Source organism: Tachypleus tridentatus, chromosome 9 (genome assembly GCF_004210375.1).
Source record: "Tachypleus tridentatus isolate NWPU-2018 chromosome 9, ASM421037v1, whole genome shotgun sequence".
NCBI classification, from domain to species: Eukaryota; Metazoa; Arthropoda; class Merostomata; order Xiphosura; family Limulidae; genus Tachypleus; species Tachypleus tridentatus.
This window is the reverse complement of record NC_134833.1, coordinates 78,994,339-79,014,794: the sequence shown is the minus strand read 5'-3', so window position 1 is coordinate 79,014,794 and position 20,456 is coordinate 78,994,339. Positions and strand designations below refer to the sequence as shown.

The following is a 20,456-nucleotide window of genomic DNA, read 5'->3' as shown; positions in this document are numbered from 1 at the left end:
TAGTTGATGGAGTCATTTTTACAGTTGAGATTACTATGTCGAGCCCCGTATCTTATCGTCATTTGCCTAATCTACGTCAGAGGTTGAACATGGATAAGCTACATGTACTCAATGTTTGCACACTGTGTGTTGTGTACGTTCCTATTCTATGTTGAACATATTACACATGTATTTTGTAAGAAATCAGTTGACTAATGAACAAGGACTATGGTTAGAAGCAAGTTATTCGTAAAAAGAAGTGACTTTTCATTCAGATGTTCACATGACAATCCAAAGACATTTCACCTTTGATCTTTTTCACTATTTTACGATCATCTGAACAACGAAGCAAACAAACGGAAGTTGTCACTAAACTTCTTGTTGATGCCAACACTGGCAATAAACTCAAATTCTGTACTTTTGTGTTTTTTAGATGTTATTTTAGAAGTTACTATTTTAGTACCATGATACTAAATAGTTATATCTATTCAAACAATGTAATTCTATAGAATATCCAAAGTTATCTACCAGTTTTCAATATCTAACTTTCATATCTAACTCTATACATATGATAATCGGCGAATGCGCCAAACTGCAACATTTGATATATTTAAGATTTTATTTCATTGCTAGTTGTGTATTTGCTAATTTAGACATACGTAGTAGAGTTGTCATAAGTTAATACAACATTATGACTTACATCTTAAGTATCGGTTCTTTTACTTTATCAGTTCATCACACCCGGCACGTTAATATGTGAACAAAAGATGATTAATCATGTTTAAATACGATATGTTGCCACTTGCAACATATTTATCACTATGTACTTGTTTTATGGCAGTTCTAGACAATGTAACAATGCGATGACACCACGTATAACTTATGACTGGAGAAACATGTTAGAACTCTTTCATAGGAAGAATATTTGTTGAGGGAGTTTGTTAAACTGTGCAAAGACCACAATGTATTAAAAAAAGAATACAATATTCCCAAGAGAGGTAGAAAGGGTACATAGCAGAACATTTCGTACAGCAACAGGCGGATTCCGAAATCACATTTCAAGTTAATCCATAGTAATGTTCGCATTCAAAAAGTGAAAGTTATTGTTGCGAAAGAGAACCCTCCAGTCCACAAACCATTAGGATGAAGTTAGGTATTTGTATTGTGTTATCATTAACAAGATAACAAAGAAAGGTTTGAATTTTACGAAGACTCTTAAGCCAATAGTTTACAAGTTTTTAGCCACATATAGAAAGCAATGGTACTTTCAAGAGAAAGATGGATGAAAAAACTGGCATCATGGCAGTACCATTTGATTACTAACTACCAAATTCCTTAGTGCAATTCTAGCGTTTTTTATCCTTTTGTGTTTTTGACCTGATTAAACATAATTTTAGAAGCTGTTATCCTCTTAAATTGGAAGATCTGTGGAAATTTTGTAAGAAACTCATTGTCATAGAATTTGAAATGTTCGACAGACGTGTATATAATGTCCATCATAATAAGTATAATCAACAATGGAGGAGGTAGTTCCAAGACATAGGACATGAAGAGAAACCATCACACAAACAAGACAGATATGGCCCGGCATGGCCAAGTGTGTTAAGGCGTTCGACTCGTAATCTGAGGGTCACGGGTTCGAATTCCGGTCGCACCAAATATGCTCGCCCTTTCAGCCGTGGGAGCGTTATAATGTGATAGTCAATCCCACTATTCGTTGGTTAAAGAGTAGCCCAAGAGTTGGCGGTGGGTGGTAATGACTAGTTGCCTTCTCTCTACTCTTACACTGCTAAATTAGGGACGGCTAGCGCAGATAGCCCTCGAGTAGCTTTGCGCGAAATTCAAAATAACTAACTAACCAACAAGACAGATATTTTAAAAACATGAGGTACTAAAAGGGGGAAGTTAGATAATGTCTCTATATCTAATACAAGAATTTGAAGTAAATTTCATTTTTGTTTTTATGATAACAATACATTCTTTACTTAGGCATTCTCCATTTTTATTATCTCTTAAGAAGTAAAGTTTACCTGTCGTCCTCAATGATCGAGTCGATAAAATTTTAATTTAAAAATATCAAAAGCAATTACCCTCTCACAATCGCCTTCTGACAATAAATGGTCGGTTTAATTGTTGGTGTTATAAGCTTTATTGTTTTTGGCATATTTATTCCACATGTGAAGATTTGCAAATAAAAGTTAAATTTGGCGGATAGTGTATCCATATCGCTGTGTTTGCCCTACTTTTACAAAAGGTATGTTTGACATTTTCCCTGATATATTTTTTTGTGTCACGTTTTGTGCGTTTTCTTGATGACTGAATTACTGTGTTAGGAAGAATCATGACATCTCATCAAATTAAATGAGAGGTAGAGTTCTTAGCTCTGTTGGTTTCAGTATTATACTAATTAAGATCAGGATGGAACTTGGGGATTTTATTGAAATAAAATAAACAGGTAGAACTTATTCATCTCTTTTTTTTTACATTCTACATTTGTTGTGTATTTAATATTAATGTATTAAATTGTAATTAACATTTTCTCAGCTGGCTTAGCTTAGGGACCACGAACTTATAGATTTGAGCGCTTACTTACCCCTTATTGAATTTTGTTTTCCGCTGTTGACCTACTTGTTTGAAATCTTGCGATTTGAAATTTATTTTAATAGAGATATCTTCAAGAACGACTCGGCATGGCCAAGTGTTTAGGGCAATCGACTCGCAATCTGAGGGTTGCGGGTTTGAATCTTCATCTCACTAAACATGCTTGCCCTTTCAGCCGTGGGGGCGTTATATGTGTCGGTCAATCCCACTATCTGTGGGGAAAAGAGTAGTCCAAGAGTTGGCGGTGGGTAGTAATGATTAGCTACCTTTGTTCTACTCTTTCACTGCTAAATTAGGGAGGGCTAGCGCAGATACCCTTAGTGTAGTTTTGTGCGAAATTTAAAACAAAGGCACATACACACACAAACCATTCTTTAAACACTTTCTAGCAATTTAATGTTCCTGTAAAATAAGGAGCTCGATACTAAACATTAGTCTAACCGGTGATGTATATGCAATAAAATTATAACCTCTTTAGACTTGTTTATAATATTTCTGTTGATACAATCTAAAATCCTATTTGCCCTACCATTAGCAACAGCATATTACTTGGATGGCTTAAGAGACTTATCAGCCAGAACACCAAGATCCTTTTCTTTCATGATACTATTAAGGTTATTTCCATGAAAAACGTAAGTATAATTCAGATTATAATAACCCTCATGCATTACTTTTTATATTTAATATAATCAAAAGCCATACACAGTTCATTTGCATAATTTACCAAATGATTTAAATCATTTTTAAAGCAGCAGCATTCCCCTCACAACCAGCAAAATATCCCATCTCAATATCATCAGCACATTTAAGTCATTTATTGACCACTTATTCATATTATTGATCTGTATAAGAAAAAAGAATTATCCTAACGCTTAGGCCTAGTACATCCCACTCGTGACAGTAGTTCAGTTTGACCGAATTCTTGTTATAACAACTCTTTGCTTTCTTTCATCGAGCCACTTTTCTATCCAATGACTCAACTTATCCCCCACATACACCTATAGAAATAATTTTCAACAAGCCTTTTAAGTAGCACTTTGTCAAATGCTTTCTGAAAAATCCAGATACACCACATACATACTTTTACCCTCATCTACTTGAGCAGTTACCTCTCCAAAGAATGCCAAAAGATTATTAGAAAGGCAAGATTTTCCCTCAGTTAAACCATGTTCACTATCTAACTATATTTTAAAATTTGTCAAAATGTTTTTTGCAAAACATTTTCTATAAAATATTCAAAAATATTCTCACCACTGATGTAAAATTAATAGAAATATAACTACCAGGATAATTTTTATCACTGTATTTGAAAAGAGAAGTGACAGTAAGTACAAGTAGCCTGTCGTGAACTCCGTTAAGACTAACGTTTGATAATTCACCACTATCACCACATTAAAGTAATACTTACTGTTATGTCTACATTTTAGGGTTATATTTTTATAGGTTTTTTTTTTACACCTGGTATAATTCTTAGTTTATTGTTTTCTATTTTGTGTAATTAGTTGGGCGATTTTATTGATTTAACACTTCAACTAAAATAACTCTTCAAAATATGCTGCTAAAAAAGACCATCAACTTAAGATGGATCAGTTGGGAGTTTTCAACAATAAATTCCCCCTCCAGTTTCTGCGTGCTCACACTCCAAGAAACCCGTGGTGAGCAGAGCACAGATAGCCAATTGTGTAGCCTTGTGTTTAATGACAAACAAATAAACATAAAATCACCAACACCATTTTAAAAACAAATAACAGACTGTGAAGCATGTCTGTATAGACATTTTGTTTAACTGGGTACCAACATTGTGAAGCATGTAAGAAACGGTATGAGCGGTGTGATTTTGTTATTTATTTTGGAAAACTTTAAAATATGTATCAAATGGTAAGAGAATGTACAGGTGACATTAAAAAACTTATAGTTACTATTTCTTTGTTGTTGTTGTTTTTTAGACTACCATACTTAGGGCTCTGAAAACAATTTACTCGGTTAGTAGGTCAAGAGACATACAGATTAAACATATTACGTAAAGTGTTGGGCAAAATATACTGTTCCAGTTTCATCTTTCTTCATAGTAATTATGTTTCTTTGAAGGAGGTTATACTAATGCCGCTGTGCTACAAACACTGAAATTTGGAAAAGAAAGAAAGAGGCCACATATATATTTCAGAAATAATTTAGTAACATAAGAGAAGGGACAACCCTGTAGACGAGTGAGATAAGCCAACATTATTTCACTTGTCTCAAGACCAGTAGGTCACTACTTTTTATCCTACCAATGTGTCAATTAATTGTCTTCTTACGATAGATTTGTAGAAAATGTTATGAGTTATGGTCTGTCTTTTCTAGTAACTGTGACTGAGTTGTTTTTAGAGGCTATACCTGGTTCTTCATATCCCTTACTGGTCACTTTTAAATTAATTTTTCCGTTGAATAATCTCACTGTTTGAATGCAGTAGCTATTTTTCCTAGACTTCAAGATTCTGAACCGTTCTCTCATCACTCTGATACCCACTATTTTTATACTATTCGGTTGTTACGTTGTTGCATATACTTAAAATATTATTTTTGTGATGTACTTTTCTTTTCTATCATCTGTAAGTTGCTCTTATGATCTGTCTGTCTGGTGTTATCGTAGTTACTAGTTTGTTTTATGTTACAAAACATTGCAACTAAATTATATGGATGCTCTCCATTGCATTGACCGCAATGAGTAATTTGTTAGTAATTCTCCTTTTATCGACTACCGACGTTTAGCCACACTTTGCTGTTTGTTTGTTTTTGAATTTGGCGCAAAGCTACTCGAGGGCTATCTGCGCTAGTTGTCCCTAATTTAACAGTGTAAGACTTGAGGGAAGGCAGCTAGTCATCACCACCCACCGCCAGCTTTTGGACTACTCTTTAACCAACGAATAGTCGGATTGACCGTCACATTATAACACCCCCACGGTTGAAAAGGCGAGAATGTTTGGTGCGACGGGAATTCGAACTCGCGACCCTCAGGTTAGGAGTGGCACGCCTTAACCCACCTGGCCATGCCAGGCCTAACACTTTGCTGTTACTTTTCGTGGTTTGCTGTAGGTTACCACGATTGAACTATATCTGTTGTCATATAGCTACTGAACTTCTATTATTATAAAGAATATTGAACGTTTTGTATGATTCTCTTTTCTGTGTCCGCCATCTTCGTAGTGGCTGTGATTGAGCTGCATATCTTTTTAGTGGAAACTTTGAAACTTATTTAATCCAATTAGCCACTGTTGTTGAACTTTTTTATATGCTATCTCTTGCCGTGACTGCCACCTGAGATATCCATCTATCATGTACAGCATGTTCCTTATTATATTTAATATCATTTAAACCAAGTCATGAGGGTAACGTTATTTGTTTATACTGTTAGACACAGTCTGATCTGTAGGGTAACGTTATTTGTTTATACTGTTAGCCACAGTCTGATCTGTTTATAATGTCAGTCGCTAACTGACCTGTTTATAATTTATTACAATGTGCAGTTATTAAATGCGTCTTGCCACAGTGTCTAAACGTATTCTAGTTTATGTATGTAGTACCCATAGTGACGGTTTTTGCTATCTGTCGCTATGACTGAGTAGTTTTCATGTCTTATTTATTGAACTCCTCTTACTAGACATGTTGACTTAGTTTTTCATTTACTAAATTTTGCTGAGACTATAATTTGTTTTCTGTCAGTTGCTAGGACTGAGCCCATACGTATCTGTCACACTTAACGAATCCTCCGTTTTCTTTATAAAACAGTGTTTGAATTTTTTATGGGTTTCTTGATGTGACAGCTATTAATTTTCTATTAAACATTGTGACTCACTGATGTTACTGTTTACCACTGTCACAGTATTGAACCTCACTTCCATTAGACGCTTTAACTGGTAATTGTATATCCCATCTTTTGCTGTCAGTGCTATATTGTTATAGTTTTCTTAGCTAATTCTGTATACTCTTCATTGACTGCTATTTGTTGTCCCCAGGTAGGAGAGCGGCAAATCTTCGGATTTACAATGCTAAAATCAGGGCTTCGATTCCCCTCGGTGGACACAAAAGATAGCCCCAATATGGCTTTGCTCTAAGAAAACTTACATTGCTATTTGTTTTCCTTCAGTAACTGTACTTCTGTTGTGATAGTTACTGAACTTATTTTGTGTTATTATAATCATTATGATAGAGCCTTTAGTAAGCTATATATCCTTCTTTGACTGTTATCTGTTTTTGTCAGTTACTGTCTCTGAACTGCCGTCTGTTGTACTTCTTACTGAACTTATCTTGTTAGTTACGGTGTTAAACCTATTTATTTGCTATTCTAACTGTCACTGTCCTGTTTCATGTTATGTCGCAGCTGCCTACCTGTCTTATGGCATTTACAGAACTTATGTTCTCCTAAACTGAGTCTTTTATACCGTCCCTTAGTGTGACTTCCATCTACGAGGGCTGTTCAAAAAAATACGCGGACTGACGTCATAAAACAAAATGTACTTTATTTAGAAGTTACAGGTCTGGGACCCCTTCAAAGTACTCTCCTCCGCAACGCACACACTTATCCCAACGGTGTTTCCACTTGTTGAAACAGTCCTGGTACGCTTCTTTTGTAATGTCCTCCAGCTCCTTCGTCGCATTTGCTTTAATCTCGGGAATCGTCACAAACCTTCTTCCTTTCAAGGGTCTTTTGAGTTTGGGGAACAAGAAAAAATTGCAAGGAGCAAGGTCAGGTGAGTAGAAGGGGTGGGGAAGAACAGTGATCGAGTGTTTGGCCAAAAACTCACGAGTTCTGAGGTACAAATTTCGCAGCAACGCGGTGCATCTTCAATTTTTCGGTCAAAATCTCGTAACAAGATCTAACTGATATCCCACACTCTTCAGCAAGCTCCCTGACAGTCAGACGTCGATTTGCCCGCACCAGGGTTTTGTCAAAGTGTGGGTCGTCAGTTGACGTGGAAGGACGTCCAGGACGCTCATCACCTTCAATGGACTGTCGACCATCCTTAAAACGTTCATGCCACTTGAAACATGCCGTACGCTTCATAGCAACATCACCGTAAGCCGTGTTAAGCATAGCAAAAGTTTCAGTCGCAGATTTTCCAAGTTTAACACAAAATTTCACAGCAAGTCGTTGCTCCTTCAGGTCATTCATTCTGAAATCCGCCAAACGAAAAAAATCGCACTTAACTTAAAACCGCGTAGCTAATACACAAATGAAGATATCTGCAATCGGGAAATGGCGTCGTAATCAGCTGATCTGTGTGAACCTAGCAACACCAAGCGGATTCCCCTGAAACCAACTGGAGCCGCGCAATTCAAACAGTCTGCGTATTTTTTGAACAGACCTCGCATTTTCTTTTAATCACTGTTGCTAAATTGAATATCTTTTGTGTAAATAATGACTTTGTTCTTAATAGACTATCCCGTTCTATGACTGCCACCCATTTACATTGACAGTTTTTTTTTGCTAGGTTTTGGTTTGGTTTGTTTTGAATTTCGCGCAAAGCTACACGTTGGCTATCTGTGCTAGTCATCCCCAATTTAGCAATGCAAGATTAAAGGGAAGATAGCTAGTCATCACCACCCACCGCCAACTCTTGGGCTGTTACCAACGAATAGTGGGATTGATCATAACATTATAACGTCTTATGGTTGGTAGGGCGAGCTTATTCTGTGCGAAGGGGATCCGCACCCATAACCCTCAAGGTCGAGTGCTTTTTGTATCCTCTGTTTTAACAATTGTTGTCCCTTGGTGTGGCTGTCATCTGTTTTCGAGGTTTTTATATTTTATTTTGTCATAGTGACTGAACTCCTGTTTTGTTAACTACAGTGCCTTAACTTCAAATACTAAACAATAATCGTTTGGGATATAGTCGGGCATGTATAATAGGTCTGCCTGCACCCCTTCCCCCCATGATCCTCTGAAACCAACTTTTTTTTTAAGTTTTTAGGATACTTTTGAAGATTAAATATGTTTCCAGTTGCACTTTCATGGTATAAGGGGGTTTTCGGGCCCTTTTCAAAATGGCCGCCACCGAAAATCGTAAAATTACACAATATATATGAAATGATCATTATTTGCATCCACTTGGCCTATAATATTTAAATTGTTGTTATTCACTTATGTATAAAGCACAAATTGGACCAAAATATGGAATTTTGAAATTTTGTGACATGGCAGAAATCCAAGATGGCGGCCAAATTTTGGTGCATTTTCGCAAAATCGCTCATATCTTTTGAACCAGTTAACGTATAAAGTTGATTTTGGTGTCTAACCATATGTTTTGCCACATAAGGAATTCAACAGAACCATAATTAGAATGATTCATCCAACCATAGCCATATTAGCAACATATTAACTGTGCACAATTAGTGCAAAGTGATTCATGTCATTTTCCGAAAAACGCTCTATTATTCCACTCTATACTCAATGCTTCGTACATTTGATTTCCAACATTTTTCTGAACTAGGTACGTAACAAATGACCTTATTCTGCTATTTTATAAGGTAATATCGCTATTTTATATGGTATTAATATCACTGCATACAAAGAAAAACCAAGTAAGTATTCATAAAACTTTAATCAATGTAATCAAACTTTACATTGTTACAAGAATAACCGTTTGAACATGGACAAACAAAAAAACAATATCATGAAACCACACTGTTTCTTTATACTTCATTTTAGCTTCCACTCTTCATTAGTTACGGCTCGGCATATGTCCTGGCCAATGGAGAGCATGATGCGTTCAGCTCGTGATGTCTTAACCGTTTCGCTACCTGTCAAAATGTTATGTACCTGTTATGTTACCTGTTAATGTGTTATGTATATATTAATTTACCGTCTTGAACATGAAAAATATTGTTATCAAACTTTCTAGTTTGATAAATGGTTTCGAATAAGCAAAACAAAAAACAATAAAGAAGCATACAGATAAAAATGCACAGAAAAGTAAATTAATAGAATAAATTACAGACATGTAACGACGGTGAATGAGATAAGCTGATATACATTGAAATTGAAAACAAACCAAAGAAAGACAGTAAGAGAGAGAGAGAGAAAGAGTAAGAGAGTGTACGTGGAGAAACAGAACGAACTAGATTCCGAGCGATAGCAGAATATAGACTCCTAAAGCACAAACAAGAGGGAATCCTCAATAACCGCGGTGCTTCAAATTATTTTAGGCAGGATTAGAGGGAATTAATCTATGATACCTTGGGCGTGATTAAATATATTAATTGAAATGGTTTGGCTTCTTGAGTCCAAAACTGTAATTTGATCTCAAAGAAGGGAAGAGTAGAAAGAGCTATGGGTTAAAAGTTTACAAATGCAAAAAACATAAAACTCAGTGGCGTTCTATAAGCTGCTATAACGCAGCTAAAAATATGGGCGTAACTATATATAAACACAAATAAAATACATCACCTCATGTTTGAGGTATTCGACTCACAATATGTGGGTCACGGGTTCGAATCCCGTCGCTGAACATGCTCCTCCTTTCAATCGTAGCGACGTTACAATGTTACGGTCAATCCCGTTTTCTCTTTGGTAAAAAAGTTCTTCAAGAGTTGGTGGTGGGTGATGTTGACTAGCTGTTTTCCATCTAATCTATCACTTCAAAATTAGGGACGGCTCTCGCAGATAGCCTTCGTTTAGCTTCTCGAAATTCAAAAATAAAGAAACGAACGAACGAAAGAAATATAGATAGAGAAAAATGAAGAAAACATAAAAGGTAGAAAGAATGAGATGCATAAAGACCAAAATAGAAATAAAACTGTATGGATAGAAAGATGGAGAAATGAAAAGACGGAATGAACTAACCAGACAGCAAGAACTTCGGAGGTAGGCAGACAGTAAACTTACCAGACAGAAAGAACAACGGAGGCAGGTAGACAGAGAACTAACCAGACAGCAAAAACTACAGGAGCGAACACAAAGAAAACTAACCAGACAGCAAAGCTACAAAGACAGAAATAATGAAAGGAACAAAAAACGTAATGAAAAACATGGTATACGGGAGAAAAACACAGAATTTAAAACAAAACACAAAATATTTTAGACAAATAGAGAAATATATATAGTTAGAAACAGAGAAAACATAATAATCTAAACCATTATTGGACCAAAGCCTGTGTGTTAGTTATAAGTTGTTAATCCCTGGACCCACTGTTAACAAGTCCACCATATAACCTTACTTGAAAGGTCAACGTTCTGATTTATCCTCTATGTCAGTGGTTCTTAACCTGAAGGTCTCAGGGAGTAAGACGATAAAAAAGGTTAAGAACCACTGCAGTCTATGTCAACGCTATGTCTTACCGTGCGTTGAACGGGTATGTCATCTAATAATGTATACTTTCTAGTTTCAAACTAAGTTACTCATGTTAAAACGCCTTCTTCTTTGTTCTGGTTCTTAGTTTCTTCCCATGCATTACAACATCCCCAAACGTTTTAGCTCGACATTCCTGATAAAAATGTTTCCTCTGGGTATTAAATAAAAGATTAGGCTAGATTACGTTATTAATGGTTTTTAAAGCGAATAAGCTGTCTGTGAATTCGTAGAAAACTAACCTGTCATAAGGTCGTCAGTTTTCTAGCTTTAGAACAACGACAAGTCAACTAGCCATAAATATTCAGAGAAGAGGTGGTTCATATCAGTAGTCTAGTATTTTCTATCTATTTCATATTTTCTGAGAAAAGATGATACAAAAAAACATTCTACCCCAAAATATTGTTAAATGCTACTAATGTTTATTTTCTGATTCGTCATTATGCAAAGATCTGTTGTTCATGTATTTAGTCATGTAAAATGTTGACATATTGTTTATAAATTCTATTTTGAAGCTCTTAATTTAGGCAAAATTGGATAAAATGGTGTCAAAGGGTTAGAAAAAAAAATTAGCATAAGCCATAATTTATATCTTTGTAGTAATGATGAGTGCTAAACCTTTTTGTTTCTTTGAAGGATGAACGTCAACATGCTCTTCATTACGATAACACTAAGAAAACCGGGTTTGCTGTTAAGATTTATCTTTGGAATCTAATGATTCCACACCTCCCATACCAGAAAAATCAAACAAACAAAAACGGCATTACTTCTTTCGATTTTAAACGCTGGGTTCCTTCTATTTTTTGTAGAGTCTTTTGAATTTTTAAGCATATCTTTATTTGTGAGCAAAAACAGGTGTAGTGACCTCACTAATATTTTAACCATAAAAACTTCAATAGCAAAGATGTGGCTTGTTTGTAGTTAAATGGTTTGTATCCTATTATTTGAAATTTATTGCTCTACTATTAGACGATAAGAAGTGTGTTGATATAAAAACAAATCAATCAGTTCGTGTTTTTAGTAATCTCTATTTACGTGAAACAATGAATTAAAATGTTTTCGTGACAAATCATTAGATTATAAAAATAAATTGAAAAAGAAACATATTTTTAGGTATAGAATAGCTGTTGTTTCTCCACCAACAACAGAAGCCTTTACTTGGTAAATATGATCTCTACCATTTTGTTTCCCTGTGCTATCATATTAATACACATATATTTAGCTCTTCCGGTTGAAGTAAATGCAATGATTTATACATCAGTTAAACGTAATCTTACGGGTTGTATATTTAGTCTAGACACAGACAATAAAGGAATTTTTCTTTCTGCATTTATTCAAGAAGCTTTGTACAGAGCCGCCCGTCTTCACGCACTAGTAGGTGTTGCACCCTAACCGACACGAATTACTAAGCGATAAGAGACCTTGAATTACTACTCATTATAGTTCTGTGCCATTCATAACTCTAGCAGTATACCCTACAACGCCTTCGCTTCGTGTCGTGATAAACACTCAAGCCCCCCAATTAGATTTAACTAGCGGAAGCAACATTATGTTAGTGACAGTAATGGCTCCGCCAGAAGGAACCCTAAAAGATCAATTTTTTTTTCACTCAATCGAATCTTTGTTGTGCACAGCTTACGTATAATAGTTATAGTGTAAATATATTGCAGACAGTTTTGTATTATGTTTGGTAGCAAGTGCATTTTTTTCTCACAGCTTTAGGGCTCATTTGTTTCAGTAATACAATATTTTTCAAAACGTTGTCATATCATAAGACGAGATAATGACTCTTGTGTTAGGTTGAAAAATTTTAATTAAAATCAATACATCATACTTTGTATGAGAGTTGGTTAGTGGATAATGTTTTATGTTTTTGTGATAACTAAATACAACATTTAGTAAAATTCGCGTCCCTCGCTGGTACAGCGGTAAGTCTACAGATTTACAACGCTAAAATCAGGGGTACGATTCCCCTCGGTGGACTCAACAGATAGCTCGATGTGGCTTTGCTATAAGAAAACACATATATAATCAAATTTGTTTTTAAAACTTGACTTCATTGTTTAGACGCCCGCTAAATGCATTTAGCTAAACACTTAACTAATAATTCTTTTGAATATATAGTCCAGATACGGGCATTAATGCCACTGAGTAATTGTCTGACTTATTATACAGCAAAAAAAACAAAAAACCAACACCAAAAAAGAAGAAAAACTTACATGTTCAATATATTTTGTCTTTGAGTATTTGAAGACTGAATGAAGACCTCTAAGTTTCAGTAACATGATTAAAGGATATACATGCATAGCTAATTCTGAATGTTTATTTGTTATAAAGCAAAAGCTATCCGAGGGTATCGAAACCAGATTTTTAGCGCTATAAGCACTCGAAGTTGCCACCCGCTGGGTCATCGAGTGGTTGAATTTCATTGACTTTGCTTGTTGTCAACGGGAAAATAGTAGCAGTATAGGCGCAATAGCGCTATATGGCATAAAGGTATTATGTTATCAACAATTCATTAACTTACCTTGTCGTATGAAACAGAGATAAACGCATTTGTATACGTGTTTTCCAAGTAGGTTACGTAACTGAAAACAACACAAAAAAACTGTTTGTTTATTTAAGTGCAAAACTGCACAATGAACAATCTTGCTTCTTGAGTCATCAAACTTATCACTGAGCTACTAGGGCGCCATTTAATATTACAGCGAATAAACATATATCAAAACTTGTTTCTGATATCGGTTAAGAGACATCGCTTCTCAACATTGCTTCTGTTGATATAAGACTAATTTCCTTCGTCATTCGAGCTTATTAACATCTGTTAAGTAAAGTATAAATGTAGTGTTATGTATCAAACTGGGTACAAGTGGTTTAAGAATACCAGTTGTCCTCGAGAAGACCAAAAATTTAGTAATGGCATACTAACCCAATAGTTAGATTAGAAGGACTGTTCCACAGAATTTATCAAGCGCAGTTAATAAACGATGGACATTATCTGGCTGGTAATGTCATGTTACACCAGAATTCCTTCTAGTAGCGTATTGATATTGAACTGTTAACGCCACCATTCATCAGCATCTATCCACACACATCTTACATACGATTGAGATATTGTTGAATACAAACCCGAGTGAGACTCAATGCTTAGCATGCTGAACTGTCGATACGCGGTTACATTTTCATGACCGTTACCACACACACACGCATATCGTATTCCATCGTTTTTTTCATTATATGGTGACTGTCAAATCCAACTATTCAATTAAAGTAGTCCAATAGCTGGCGATGTGTAGTGCTGGCTAGCTGCTTTCTTTCTGGCCTATCAGCTCAAAGTTAGGGACGACTATTGCAGGTAGCTCTTAAAGAGCTTTTCGAGAATATCAGCGATTAAATAGACAAACAGTTTTAAATATCAAACTTCCCCTCCTGTTTCTTTAGCTCGATAATACATATATATTTTAAGTTTCAGTTGTCAATAGAAATCCACTACTGTAAGCCACTAATAAGTATGTACAAAAATTTACTAAAGTCTATTTATTGTCATATTTAGACTGCTTTTGTGATCTTGTTCGTTTACTGGGTCAAAGTTACTTTGAAAATGACCTTTATCAGGTTATTATCTTGACATTTACATCAAGATATAGGGTGATTAACCTTTGACTGGTTCACACTGGCACAAATGGGTTAATTGATATATATTGTTGTTCACCATGTTTCTTGTTTGTTAGCATAGTGTTTCTGTGTAATTTAACTGATGTCTAAATACTGTGACGTCTAGCATGGCTAGTGATCCGTAGACCAGGAACTAGCATTCTGAGGCTGTGCTCTCATACTCAGAGGAATTGTGCAACTGATCTACAATATAATATTAAGTTGAGCTGTAAATTACTGTTTAGTTTTCCGGTGTCTACTTAGCAGGCAAGCGTTAGCACTACACATGTATGAATGGCTCAGATTGTTCATCGAAATGGTCATTTAAACAGTTCCTCAATAGATCATGAGAACTTTACAATATCAGGCAGTGTTTTTTTTTATAACAATACCTACGCCTAGACTACTGAGTTACATGTTGTGGGAGTGTCTCTAAATATTATAGCAAAAAGTTTGAATTTCTTGTTCTTCTGTCGTCAACTTCTGTTTCTCTATTGATAACTCAAACCAAAAGAATAGTGCCAACCAATTTCACTGAGGTGATATAGTTTAAAACTGAGTATCCGTTTTCATAAGTTGATATTAGCTTCTTTTTTCTCACATAAATTTGGCTTTCCATTAAGAATTACCAGCAAATAATAGATAAACAACAAATATCACAGTTGAAACTTCATTGTACTTAGAACGTAGTCATAAATACAACCTTCCTATGTCTATTGAAACATTGCATTAAATATAAAACGACAAGTAGCAAACAAGTAAAGTAAAACTTTTCAAAAAAAGGAAGTAAATATAAGGATGGTTAATATCAAGCCTTCAAAACCAATGTAAACAAGACAACAGGGATGGCATTTGCACAGGCAGGAGCTAAGATATAACAGTATATATAACAATTTAATCACTGTTGAGTTTAATTTATTCTATCTTTGTCTTTTAACATTGTACAACACTATGTAGAGGTTATGCAAATGCCATCCCTACTACATTGTTTTTAAAGAATTGATATTAGCCATCACTAGATTTACTTCCTTTTTTTTAAAAAGTTTTCTCTTTACTTCTTTGAACTTTCTTGTTTGCTATTATCTGTTTTTATTAACCATTCACTCACCATTGGGTATTCTTGTCAAACGTTCAATATGTGTAGTTTCTATAAACATATAACCGTGATTAAATTAAACTTATAAGCACAATAAATTATGTACATTTAGAAATCTTAACTTTGTTGAAGTGTTTTAGCTTTCAAAATCTGACTTACAGGGCTCTATTCACTTCTTTCAGGAAACATTTGTAAATATAGAACCCATATCGCCATTGTTAGGGACCGTGCATTCCACACAAGATTTCTCTCTGAAGTAAATAGTTAGTTTTTCACAACAACAATATAGCAACAATAATTTTGATTCTGTATTATGATCTAGCTATGGTAGTCTATGATATATATTATTTATACCTATTAGGATAATGTGTATATGCATGTATCTACCTGCCAAACAAACTATATACCCTTAACATCGCGTATTTGTAACTTTGTTGTCGTATTTTTGTTTTTAATTATGACTGCGTTGATTTTCTTCACGCAACGTCTCTCTTAGAGACACAAATTGAGTTATATACTTACCATACAAAATTCAAATAATTACCATAGAAACAACCGCTGAAAACTAGCGAATGGAGTCGAAAAACGTCATATGCATACTTGAAAAGTAAAGTTTGAGATTACATAACCAAAACCATAGAATGGAAAATTCGATTAGGAAATGAAAATTGAGAAGTTGAAAATGGTATGAGATTGATAGACAAAAAGGGGAATAGTGTAAACGTTTTAGATGAAGAAATGTACGAGTGATATATCGTCGTTGTTGCCAAGGTTGGCCATCTCTTCTTGAAGGTCATTGTCGACAAATTTTCCTGTCTTACCGGAAAGGCTTGCGGCAGTTGGTCGCCATGTCCCCGGTCTATGGCCAGTAATTCATGACGAAACAAATAATATGTATTTACTAATGGATTCATTTTCTCATCTTGTGCATCCGGTTCTTTTTTCTTTTTCTTTTTGCTATTATGTTATTTATTCCGCGAAAAATAACCGTCATGCGCAAATAGACCCAGAAATTCCAAAAATATTTTTCTAACGTGTGTTAAAGCTGAATTAAAACAACAACAACAAACCTTAAACTTTCTCGTTTGTTCTTAAAGATGGGCGGTTGGTTGTATGCGCTATGCTCTCTGCAGTGATTGAAACTCAAATTTTAGAGACAGAAGTACTCAAACTCACCACTGAACTACTAGGGGGAGCTAAACTTTCTTATTAGGTGAATCATGAAAAAATCATGTCAGAACGCAAAAAGGAAAAAAAACCAGTTTAAATAAGTGTTTTAATTTAATCCATAACTCTCAATGAGACGATTCTTCATTGCTGATTTGTTACTATACATTCTTACAAAAAGTTAAAAACTCAAGGTTCTGGTTTTGGTTTGTTTGGAATTTCGCGCAAAGCTGCACGAGGGTTATCTTCGCTAGTATCGTCCTTAATTTAGTAGTGAAAGACTAGAAGGAAGGCAGCTAGTCATCACCATTCACTGCCCGCTCCTGGGATGCTCTTTTACCAACGAATAGTGGTATTTAACTTAACATTATCATGCCACAAGGTTCTGTCTGTATCATCAGCGAGCTGATGATTAGTTTGACGAATGGGTACTGTACAATTTTCAGTACTAACTCAAAATATTAACAACTTTGAAATATAATATTTTGTACAATATAAAATGTTTCGCTGGTATCACAGTTAATATAGTAAGAAAACTATTATATGATTTAATATTAGGACTGTAGGAAAAGAGAAGGCCAGTTAAACCATGGCCTGACAACTTTTTCATGACCTGTATAACTACAAGTTATGTATTGAAGCTTGATTCTTTTAATTCAACATAATACGTTGTGTATATACAATATTTGTAATTAAAATGGCTTGAGATTAAAGTTCCTAGTATTATATTTCAAAACATTTCTGGGGGTATGACCCAGACCCCCTGGAAATAGCAGGCGATAATCATACATCATGTTCTGTTATTAACTGGCCCCCGCTAGTACAGCGGTATGTCTCCGGATTTACAACGCTAAAATCAGGGGTTCGATTCCCCTCGGTGGGCTGAGCAGATAGCCCTTTGTGGCTTTGCTATACGAAAAACACACACACGTTATTGACTTACATGAAAATTAAAGAACTATTTATTAAACAAATAATAATTTTAATCAGAGAGTTATGAAACTTTGTAATACAAGGCATTTTGAATTATCCAAACATATTCATATTTTATCGAAACTTGATTTACAGCTGCAAGCTTTGTAGTTTCATACTGTACTAAATAATAAATGATTACACGAAAAACCTTCAAGGTGATGAACTTCCCTGCAATTAATACTTTTAAAAAATGAAAGAAAAAAGAAAATCCAAAGAAATTACTTCTAAACGAGGACGTGATGTGTGTGATCTCTAATGATTGACATAATATTTCAAACAGTTACAATCCACTATGATAAGGCGTTGAACGTTTATTCATGGCCGATGAATTGCACAAAAAATAACGTCACATAAAAGAAGTTCTCTAAAGTAAGTTACAACCTAAAATTTCAAATAATAAATTAATGAATTTTCCGATATACCATGATGGACTGAGCGCGGATAACCCACTGTGTACCTTTGTGCTTAAACAACATCTCAAGAAATTAATAAAAACAAAGTAATTAAAACTACTACAAAAAAACATTAAGACCGCAGAGGTAAAAATCACATTGTTTTTAAACATGCGTCACAGCACACTGTTCAAATATAACAGGTTAATCACATTTTATTTAAATGATTTGTTTATGCTAGAGCAGTTAGGTTGTGCTAATTATGCTAAAAGGGATATATTAGAGCCAAAACACTTGGTTCACGGCGAAATCCAGATGGTTTGATGTGTGTATTTTTTTTATTGCAAAGCCGATAGTTTGATAGTAGGAATATAAACATTTGTCTGCTCAATGATTTAGAGGTAAAAGATACGATAGACGAAGAAGAAAGTCTTCAATATGTCCTAGCAGAAGAAAACCATCTTCCAGAAAATCGCTTACGACGACTAAAGATTTCAAAACTAGACCCCAACCAAATCTGAAGCAGCATTTTTATATGCAAAGTAAGGCTATTGTTACGAAAAAGATCCTTCCGAACCATATACCCACTTGCGATGAGGCTAGGTATATCTTAGTATCTGATGTTGATAAATGCTCCCAAGCATCCAAACACACCTCGAAATCAACATCTACTTAAATACAAATATGGTCAGAGTGCAACTCCAATGACTTTCTGTGCTGTTGGTCTGCTTAAAATTGGTCTTGAAAGCCAACATCTACGTACAATGACGAATTTCTGGAACGTTTGTCAAGATGTGTGGTCCAAAATTGTCCCTGCTATCCCTCGCAAAAGCTTGTTATAATAGAAATTGCAGTGTCGAGCGTAGAGCATAATCACGGTCGTCAGACTAAGCAAGGTAGACGATGGGGGAAGCGTTTCAAGGACAACATGGGAACCGAAAATTTGTTTTTGTAAAGTGAGATGAACCTAAGGTAATTGTTTTTTAAAGTTGCTATACATAAAATTCGTAAAGAAACATAATACAAAGAATATATGTGATAAAAGTCACTAATATATTAAATATATTACATTTTAAAAGTTTTATAAAACAGTAATACTAATAATAATAATATGATGATAACAATTCGAGGTTTTCTTACATTTACGACTCCACCAACTCGAACACAGGCTATCAGTCTTTACATTCTGCTATAAAGCCATTCACATCTTCAGACTTGAACATAAGGCAACATTAACTTCCTACGTTTCACATTCTTTGTTGCCATGGTTCCCACGTTGGTTTCCGGTGGGAGCGACCCCGACAGGTCGCTGCCACTTTGCTGGTAACAACTTGCTTTGAAAAATAACGCATTTTTTGATTCATTGATGGAACGCAAAGCGCGCGGTTATTTCACGAACTTGCAAGTGTGTGAAAGTGGTATATACAAAACTGGAAACGTGGGGGTGCGGGTATTTTTTCATTAAGGAATTTTATTTATCCTTCGTGTTTTCAACACGTTTTCTATTTGGATTTCAAGCAATTTGTTTAATATTTTCCAATTCGTGAAAGGCAAGAAAACTCCCAGTTTTTCCATTTTGATTATGTATTCATTCTAATACCGATATGCTAGATATAGTTTTTGAGATCACATTCCATTTAAGTTGATATTAAAGAACTGAGTAAAACAAACAAACAGCAACAAAACCAAACCAACAGTAACCTTCATCATTTGAGATTTAACACGGCAGAGGAGCAAAAATACAGGGGCCTAGAACTCCCTGGAAGTTCTTGAATTTTTTAATGCAAAAATACAGGGGCCTAGAACTCCCTGGAAGTTCTTGAATTTTTTAATGCAAAAATACAATAATATGTTGGGCGCCATTGGATTGTACTACAGCAGTACGATATAAAAAAATGTATAACTGGAACTTTATTGTAAGTTTCTCTCATCATTTTGGAGGGAATAGTTTCACTTCCTCCCCACACACAATAAACGTTTCTAAAACAACTAGTTATGATATTTAAATTTTTTCTGAACTTGAACTTCTAGTTATGTTTTGAAACTGGCCAGGTACTCAGGAAATTTGACTTGTACCCTAAGAGTCGCAGGTTCGAATTCCCGTCTCAACAAATATGTTCGCTATTTCAGCTATAGGTGCGTTATATGTGACGATTAATCCCACTATTTAGTATAAAAAAGTAGTCCAAAAGTTGGCGGTGGATGGTGATGACTAGTTGCCTTCCCTCTAGTTTTTCACTGCTAAATTAGGAACGGCTAGCTTTA

At 35.0% G+C, this 20,456-nt stretch overlaps 1 protein-coding gene and 2 long non-coding RNA genes across 3 annotated transcripts in view; 1 reads left to right on the top strand and 2 right to left on the bottom strand.

The window, feature by feature from the left end:
- Window positions 1-19,532, bottom strand: part of LOC143225569 (uncharacterized) — a 38,887-nt gene extending 19,355 nt beyond the window's left edge. The window contains exon 1 of the long non-coding RNA XR_013013925.1: window positions 19,332-19,532. This is a non-coding gene — a long non-coding RNA (uncharacterized LOC143225569). The remainder of the gene's footprint in view (window positions 1-19,331) is intronic.
- LOC143225565 (kielin/chordin-like protein) overlaps window positions 1-20,456 on the top strand; it is a 79,400-nt gene that overhangs the window by 1,548 nt on the left and 57,396 nt on the right. The gene's annotated exons all lie outside the window — the stretch shown is intronic.
- LOC143225571 (uncharacterized) lies at window positions 9,143-13,382 on the bottom strand. The gene is made up of 2 exons (XR_013013928.1): window positions 13,127-13,382; window positions 9,143-9,360 (listed from the first exon to the last, which is right to left on the bottom strand). It is a non-coding gene; the product is annotated as an uncharacterized LOC143225571 (long non-coding RNA).